This window comes from Mya arenaria, chromosome 16 (genome assembly GCF_026914265.1).
Source record: "Mya arenaria isolate MELC-2E11 chromosome 16, ASM2691426v1".
Classification (NCBI taxonomy): domain Eukaryota; kingdom Metazoa; phylum Mollusca; class Bivalvia; order Myida; family Myidae; genus Mya; species Mya arenaria.
This window is the reverse complement of record NC_069137.1, coordinates 36,956,821-36,966,070: the sequence shown is the minus strand read 5'-3', so window position 1 is coordinate 36,966,070 and position 9,250 is coordinate 36,956,821. Positions and strand designations below refer to the sequence as shown.

At 33.9% G+C, this 9,250-nt stretch overlaps 1 pseudogene; it reads left to right on the top strand.

Moving 5' to 3' along the window:
• Positions 1-6,871: 6,871 nt before the first annotated feature.
• LOC128221602 (zinc finger MYM-type protein 1-like) lies at positions 6,872-8,011 on the top strand (annotated as a pseudogene).
• The last annotated feature ends 1,239 nt before the right edge of the window (positions 8,012-9,250 follow it).

Genomic DNA, 9,250 nt, shown 5'->3' with positions numbered 1-9,250 from the left:
ATATACATCTTTCGGAGTTAATTTAGCAAAATTAACTAGCCACAATCCTCTATCTATTGTGTTAAAGGGACTAGACAGCACACGATAAAATTACAAGAAAAAATATCAAATTTTACATAAATTGACATCGTTGTGTTCAACGCATTGTATCATACTTACTGATGTATCACATCGCTACCGACACATACATGTTTCACAGTTATTTGCACAGTTTTCCAATTTAAAATTTCCTGGGTTTGTGTACAAGTAGATCCAAGTAAGTTTAAAAATAGTGTCGGTATATTTTTTGTACGCATAGATAAATATGATTTATATTGGAAACAAATATGCCTTATTTAAAATGTAAAATTATGTATCATCGGCCTCCCTCTAGCTCGCATTGACATTTCTAGGCTTGCTTTGAGGAAATACTTATATGCCGATTTTTTTAACTTTCTGGTGTCTAGTCCTTTTAAGAATGTGTGTTCCTCTACCTTTATCTTTTAAGTCTATTGCTGATAGTGGATCTTATGGAGGATGCCACGTTTTAATAATAAAGAAATGTGATAATATTTAGCATATAGTTTAATTACATTTATCAAATATGATGACAGGAACTTAATAGATTCACATTTTAAACATAGCGCATTCTGATAATTTGAGAGCAACTAAAATGCCATTTTTCCAATGTGACTCGTTTCGCTGAATAGGTCACAAAAGTTTGAATAAGACATGAAATAAAATAAAAGACATAAATGGTGAACATTTATTAACATAATGAATCATTTTAAAGCTGAAAAATCAAAGGCAGGAAGATAATAAATTACATTCTGATAAAACGTTGTTTAATGATAACAACGTAATTACACATTGTTTAATTATTGCATTGATATAACACATTTTTAATTATAACATTGTTATGAAGCATTCTTTAAATATTATATTTGAATTACACATTGTTAAAGATAACATCCTTATAACAAATTGTGGAATTATTACATCGGTATTACACATTGTTTAATAGTAACAACGGTATCACTCACTGTTTACTGATAATATCGTAATTACACATTGTTTAATTATAACATTGGTATTACACATTGTTGAATTAAAACATCGGTATTACACATTGTTGAATTATAACATCGGTATTACACATTGTTGAATTATAACATCGGTATTACACATTGTTGAATTATAACATCGGTATTACACATTGTTGAATTATAACATCGGTATTGCACATTGTTGAATTATAACATCGGTATTACACATTGTTGAATTATAACATCGGTATTGCACATTGTTGAATTATAACATCGGTATTACACATTGTTGAATTATAACATCGGTATTACACATTGTTGAATTATAACATCGGTATTACACATTGTTGAATGATTCCACCGTAAGTACACATAGTTTGATAATTCCATTGTAATAACTGATTGTATAGGAGTTCATTGCAATTTTACATTGAAATATTCCACTGAAATTACACATTGAATGAATTCATTAAGTTATGTATTTATCTTAAAAGATCTCCACTAAGTTTCATGGTTCTACTTATATTGTTTTCGATTAATAACACATGCCGTCATAACCTGCTATAATTTTAAATAACTAAGCGAAAACATGTTTCGCACTATTAAAGAAGTTTAAAATTTTGTTTATATGATATTTTACATCATTGTTACATATAAAACATCCTTAATGATAAAATAAGCACACATTTACTCAGCTCAAAAAAGTACCGTCAAACATGTAAAATATTACCTCGATAAGATAACATTTGAACTTAAGCCAACGATTCGTTAACTTCTCAAACAATACAGCCAATTGTATACTACTGGTCGATTCCTAGGTTTCAAGTTATCAAAATTATTGATTGACTCAAACGACACTGACCCTTTTGACATATACCCTAATAAAGCTTACACGCCAAAAGTTGGTAAAATTAAGCTCAAATAATAAAACAGTCATAAGCAATAATAACAATTCATGAAATATTTATATAATAAACAATCGTAACGTTTAAAACACACAAAACTCCTATCGAAATCAATAAGTTATACATTCAAATCTTCATTGATTTTTAAAACCCCTATTCAGGCAACAAAATTACGTCGATTCTTGAAAATAATTTTAAAAGAAGGGTGTCAAAATTGTAAAAAAAACACCTATTAATTTTTTTAAGGTTATTTTGGAAGATAACATACACTCTTATACAAACATATTTCATTTAACTATTGAATATTTATACATCAACTCACAATATTGTCAACATAAATACTCCAACAATGTCTATCAACACGTTCAATGCTACTTTTCTAAATACACGAAACGTAAAAGGTGAGCTCAAACCACTGTCACATTCCGGATAACTTTAACCCCAGAGCCAAAAGACTTAAAAGTAATATAATCATTCTGAAATCAAAATTAAGGTTACGAATTCTGTGTTATAACAAAAATAACCAAATTATGACGTTATGCTTTGATGTCAAACCATCATCTAAATTCAACTCACTGAATAACTGTATCTGCTGTACATAATGTTAAATCTGCCTGCCGGACAAGAGTTCCCGTGAATTAGATGAATATTCGAGAATAATGTTGTACACCCCTTAGTAAGATGACGAACATGCAGAAATGCGCCAGTTTTATCATGTTAATGTATAGTTGTATATGCCATTTTTAGTATAACTATTCAAACAATCAAATTCAAAATCTAAAAAGATAAACACTTATATTTAAAGTCGATGTAAATAATATGTTCTGAGAACGTCCTTGACGTCGAATGTGATTTCAAATTAGTGCTCGCTTGCTTTTTACGCCATTGTTTGATTGGTTTGAATTTAAATGGTGGCAAAAAAGCGGTAGTTTGTGGGTCTGCCAATGGTGGTTAAATCTCACCTCGGACACGCTGTATAGTTTTATAACCGGCTTCGTCCGTACCCTTAGGTCGGTTTGTTTTTCGTTGTGGATACAAATGAAATATAAGTAGCTACAAAGAAGATATTTGAGAATAATTACACTACACTGAGTATCATTTTACATTTGTAAGTACCGGTCAGTCAGCCGCGAAGGTGTGTACGAACCAAAGTGTTAGCCATATCATCATATGAAGTGGATATTGAATAAAGCTTATACTGTTAACATGCGAATAAATGTCGATCGTTGTAAAAAATGCAAGCATCATTCAATAGTTTTATGACGTCAGCGGGCCATATAATATGGCGCCAGCGGTCCATATTGTGTTTATAGAAAAATGCTGAAGCTTATATTTTATCCCATTCGTTCCCTTCGACATTGCTATTTTGATGAGCTTTAAGGCAAACAGCGAAAACGAAAATTGCAAAAAGAAATTTGACCAATGTGGAAATAAATGATGGACCGTTAATACTTTTGAAAACAAATGAAAATGCATTCTTTGATACACTCTCCTCTGTAATTTCTTTAAATTGCTTATCCGTTTTAATGAAGGCTATAAGCTGTTGCAAAACAAGCTGCGTGTCTTTTTGAAAATTGGTCCATATATCAAGTAAGATTTTGACCAACACAAAAACAATTGATATTTTGTTGACTGACTGGGAGGGATAAAACGCTGAACCAACAAAAAGTGTATATATTATAAATTGTAGCATGAATTCAAATGGCTCCACAATAGTCGAACAAACTAACACATATGAAATACTCAAGACAAGCAAATACGTAATCACGATTGATATACGTTTACAACAACCGGAAACATTGCAATTGTCAAATAAATTAACGACATACCAGAACAACCAGCAACAACCCAGAGATTGAATAATAACAAAAAAAATCACAAATGGAAATACTAAACAACAAAAGACAGTGCAAAAGACAGCAGACCAGCATTTACTAGAACATTCACAGCTACACTTAGAATTTTTATTTTCTGAACAACATCCAAAAAAAATGCAAAATACTTTGATCCAAAATGACAAAGAAAGTATCGAGTGTTCAACCTTTTTCAAACAAGCAACATGAACCGCGTGGTTGGAAATACTTATTTCAGCGCATTCTAGTACAGTACATTCACTATTTTTTTTATTTTTACACGAGCCAATAGGTATGTAAATAATTTTGAAATCGGACCATTTTAAACTTTGTATGAGTTTTTTATAAAAAACTTCCTTTTTTTCAAATAGTATGATTAATATCGATATACAAACCGATGCAGCGATGATTATCCATTGAAAGTGTACCCATTGAAAAGGTGCTGAACCTGTATCATTCATAAGATCTAGCAAATGGTCTTGTTTGACATCATTTGGTACTAAAAAATGACATAAAAAACAAAAAATACCCAGCAATATTGTCAAGAAAGAAAAAAATTCTCAGAGAATGTGGCGCTTGTATTTCACTTTCATCTACCACTTCGATGTTTGCTGTTGACGGCACAAACTGATAATAAAGTAAATATTTCCAAAACATTTGGAAACTGTATGGGTAATCGTTTTTTGTGTATCGTGTCAAATCTACGCTTTTCAGGTTCGTTGTGTCGGGCAGCACGTTCACAAGAAGAGGAAACGTCATCAGGGCAATGCAAGCAACGCTGAAGATTACATACGATATATATGAATGGGGTACTTCTTCCCATTTGTCGTTGTCAACTGAATAGCAGTGTGTTGAAAACCTGTTCCACGGAATATATGGTAAAATGTAATACGAAAGATCGCTTAACGTCTCTGAAAATGATCCGTCATACACATCATATCTACAAAGAGACATTCCTGGGGTGAAAGTTATTGTCTCGAATACTATGTCCAATATTTTATCCCTAGTTTCATTGAACGATAAAGTACATGTCTCGTTTTCGTGTTCAAATTCTACTTGTAACGTTATGGCTGATCTTTTTGAACTCATAATTCCGAAGGAAATTACCTTTCCGACGTCTGCAGGATATTCCAGTATTGCTTTGCCAACTTTGTTCACGATGAAAAACACAAACAGTCCGTATAAGTTCGCTGCCTTAGTGGCGACATATATGTCCCCATTCGGAGTTGCAGGAATTGTTAGCGCTCCTTTAGCAACCTCAACGGTCAGTTCGAGAATATCGTTTTTTCCAAGGGAATATGTGGCATTCTCTTTCGCTGATTGAAGACGGAACGTGCAGTTATTTGAGGTCATATCCGCGTGGATTAATGTGCAGTGAATAACAAAACAGACACCTAACAATAAATACATTTTTCTTATTCTGTACGACAGTCAGCTAGATGAAATGTTAGAAATTTAATGTTTCACAACTGGTTTGGATCTTTATCACTTATAGTCAATATCACGTGGCAAACTGTCGAGTATATTTTATCTTCGCCCAAGTAGCAAGTTGCGGTACACAAATCCCACAGTTTACGTGATTATCGTAGTTTTTAATATATTCCTTTATATTTATTCGTTTTAAATTACTTGTTTAATAAAATTATATTTTCACATCAACTCCCATTCCTTAAAGCTGTTCTCCCACCAGGGGCGTAACTAGGCGTACTCCTGTACGCCCGTGCGGACAATTCGATTTCGATTTAAAAAATGAGAAAAGCTTAAACTTCGAAAACAGGAATAAAAACCAGAGGCTTAGTGGGTTTAGGCACATATATACTGTTTTCGAATTCATGACTTCGAAGTCAGTTTTCGGATGAGTGATAACAAAATGTGTCCGCTTTTTTTAAGTTTTAACTATACCTTCAATGATGTCACGCTTGTGACGTCATCTATATAAGTACACCGAGGTTATTCCGAGGAATCAGCCATTTCAAAATGGCATCCTCGTGTGTTTATCCGCCGTATCCGGATGTTTTTGCTATCAGTATTCGGCCTTTGACTGATGCTCAGAAGTTTAAGCTATTGTCCACTTCATGGGACGAGGCACATTTTTGTTCTTTCCCTTCAAGGTATATGTTTTAAATATGTTTAAAATAATTGCTCGGCTATGTACCTAGATGTACAAATATTTCATATTTTTTTACGTCGGATTTGTATACTAAGCAACTAAAGTTAATTAGTTTAAAGAAAACATGCAGTATGGTATACGATTTTGTAAATAGCAGGCAACATTGTATGATTATGAACCGCAGAGTAGCAAATACTTTTGAAACGTCGTCATAACATGGTAAAGCAAAAGCTGTTAATACTGTCAAAATTATACGATAAACTACTTTTTTTGAGTTTATTATTTAAATTTCCAAAACAAATTATGTAAGTACAAATACATTATAATTTTATCTTATTAACAGATTCAGCGGAGGAAAACTACAGAAGGCCCAAGGTGTCTGGTTCAGAACCCATTCATGGCTGAGGTATTCTATGAGCAAAGATGGCGTTTTTTTGCGCGCCGTGCTTCCTTTTCGGTGACCAGGTGGCCCGTAGTAAAGCTTTGACTAGGAACCCTTTTACATACTGGTGTAATTTTTCAAAGATTGTAGAAAGACATAGCAAAACCCAATGTCATATTGACCAATTTATTGCCGCGGAGAACTTTTTAGCTGTGTTGAAAGGGCAGGAAAAAGACATTGAATGCACAATATCATCTCAATTTAACGCCATGGTTGAAAATAATCGTCAGATTCTAGTATCTATTGTTGAAACAATTATTCTTTGTGGTCAGTAAAACATTGCGCTAAGGGGTCATGATGAGACATCAAGCAATTTCCAAGCGCTGTTGCATTTCCAGGCAAAACATAATAAGCTTCTCAATGATCATTTGGTAAATGGTGACCATAGAACCCGGTATACATCGCCTAAGATTCAGAATGATCTGATAGGTATTTGTGGCCAACTTATAAGTGGCGATATCGTTTCGAGGTGTAACGACGCTGGCGTATTTGGTTTCATGGCGGACGAAGCAATGGACGCTGCCACTATGGAGCAGATGGCACTTTGTGTGCGCTTTGTAGATCCCGAAAGCGATGAAATACACGATGAGTTCCTCGGGTTCTCCCAATGCGAGTCTACCACTTGAGAGGCATTAGCTAATGCATTCATTAAAAACCTCACTAAATTAGGTATGCAATACTTTTGAAAGTACTCATGGTTCTGTAGCACATATGTTCTTTAGATAATTGTCAGATTTAGATTAATTATACGAATGAAAATTCCATACAGAATAAAAATATATACTTTAGAAAATCTTTTCCTTTTTGTTCTGTATGCAATTTTCATGTGTAGTATGCTGATTTTTTTTATCTTATGTCATTTCGTGTTAGGGTCTTTGCTAAAAGATTGAAATAGCAGAAAATGAATAAAACTTACCTACTGTTTAAAAAACCTTCTGTAATGCTTATCATAACTCGTTTTAAGGTGTCAAAACGGATCAAATGCGTGGCCAAGAGTGGGACGGTGCCAGCAATATGTCGGGCATACATCGTGGAGTGCAGGCAAGGATTCTATCCCTCATACCAGAGGCGATATACACCCATTGCAAAGCGCATTGTTTAAGCCTCGCCATCATCCATGCATCCAAAGAGGTTTATGCCAGAAACCTTATGAGTACGGTGCAACAGGTGGCATTCGCCTTTAATTATTCCGCAAAAGGCTTACTTCAATTCCAAGAAACGCTTGCAAGAGATGATGTCAGCAGGGAAGGCATGGCGGAGCGAACGCGGCTCCGATCCCTTTGTGAGACTCGCTGGTCAGCACGTGCGGACGCATTGCACACATTCCTTGTATCATACAGGTATAACACAATCTTGATTATACAGTCGAAAATGAAATCATTGCGTAACTATTGTTTTTTTGTTAACCATATACCATACCGGTATGGACATAATTTTCTGTATCCTGTAGGACAGTGGTAACGACACTCGACCGACTTGCCGATGAAGGGGATACGAAGGCTGCGGTAAATAAATTGTCAGTTGCGAATTTCGAATTTATTGTGACCATGGTGGCGATTGAACATCTTCTGTCAGCCCTAGTTCCATTGCCTAACATGCTACAGGCGAAGGACTGTGACTTGCTTCATGCAGCTAACGACACACGGGTCCTTATTTACAGAATGGGTGAGAAATAACTACTATATGGTTTTTCGTAAATGAAATCAAGTATATGTTTTAACAACTGAATGAAATAATGAACTGTCTGTGTTAAATATAAATAATGAATGCCGGATAGGTGTCATTAACCGGAATATTAACTGAATTTGGCTGGCTAAAGTACTTCGGACTCAACACACTTTAACCAGCTCTACTGCGTTCATACGTCGATTATGACATCATTACCTCAATTCATTTCTTAGATGTTTTTGCATTGCACGTGTCTTATATGAGTAAAACTTTCATTTTGTATGAACCGATTATTGCGCTCTGGTTAAACAACCACATTTTTTATACACATAATGGTGTTTCAAAAAGTGGTTAAAGTAGAACACTGAATAAAACAATGTTCATATTCTTCTACTTCATGGCAATATATTCATAAAGTCGAAATCTCCTTATATGCACATAAATGTTGACGTTTCGATTTTTTAACTTGTCTTTAATAGCAAATTGAAATAACATATTTCTGGAACAGCTTACTACGCTGTGAAATATATCACAGCCATGTTATGAAATGCGTTTGTATGGAAAGAAGATGCTGTTAGTAACATAATTCGTAATTACACTCATCTAAGACGAAGTCCTTTTGTGACGATAACATAGGGAATACCACATATTCTGTCATGCTTTTCGATTTAATATGTAGTTCAGTGGAATAACAATTTTATATTTTCACTGCAAAACAAAGAGTGAACATATCAACTTTTGGAAATACTTTTAAAATACAATGTAGTTACTCTTCCTTTATCAAAACAAAACATTTCACGTTGAACCTGAAAATGTTGGTAAAATTAGTAAAGTTTAAAATAAGGGGTACGTGAGTTGACTGAGCCACCACGTATTATAAAACACACTTTAATACTAAACAATCCAGTGATTATCCGCAGTTATTTTGCTAACACGTACGACCTGTCAAATTTCCATTCAATAAATGACGGCGTAGTAAACTTCATTGGTTCCTGTTCATAAAATCTTTGCATAGTAAATCGAGCGAAAAAATAAACTATAAAAAAGAATATCAGGGTACTTCTTCTCACAAACCGGAAATAGACAGCTACGTCATCAGCTATAGTATTTTTTGAGGACAATCCCACGAATAGTGGCGTAAAAATCACCCTTTAAAAAAATGGGTTATAAATAAAATAAATTAAAATAATAATAGAACTCATAAAATAAGCATAAAATAAACAGGCATTTTTTTATTTATTTTTCGC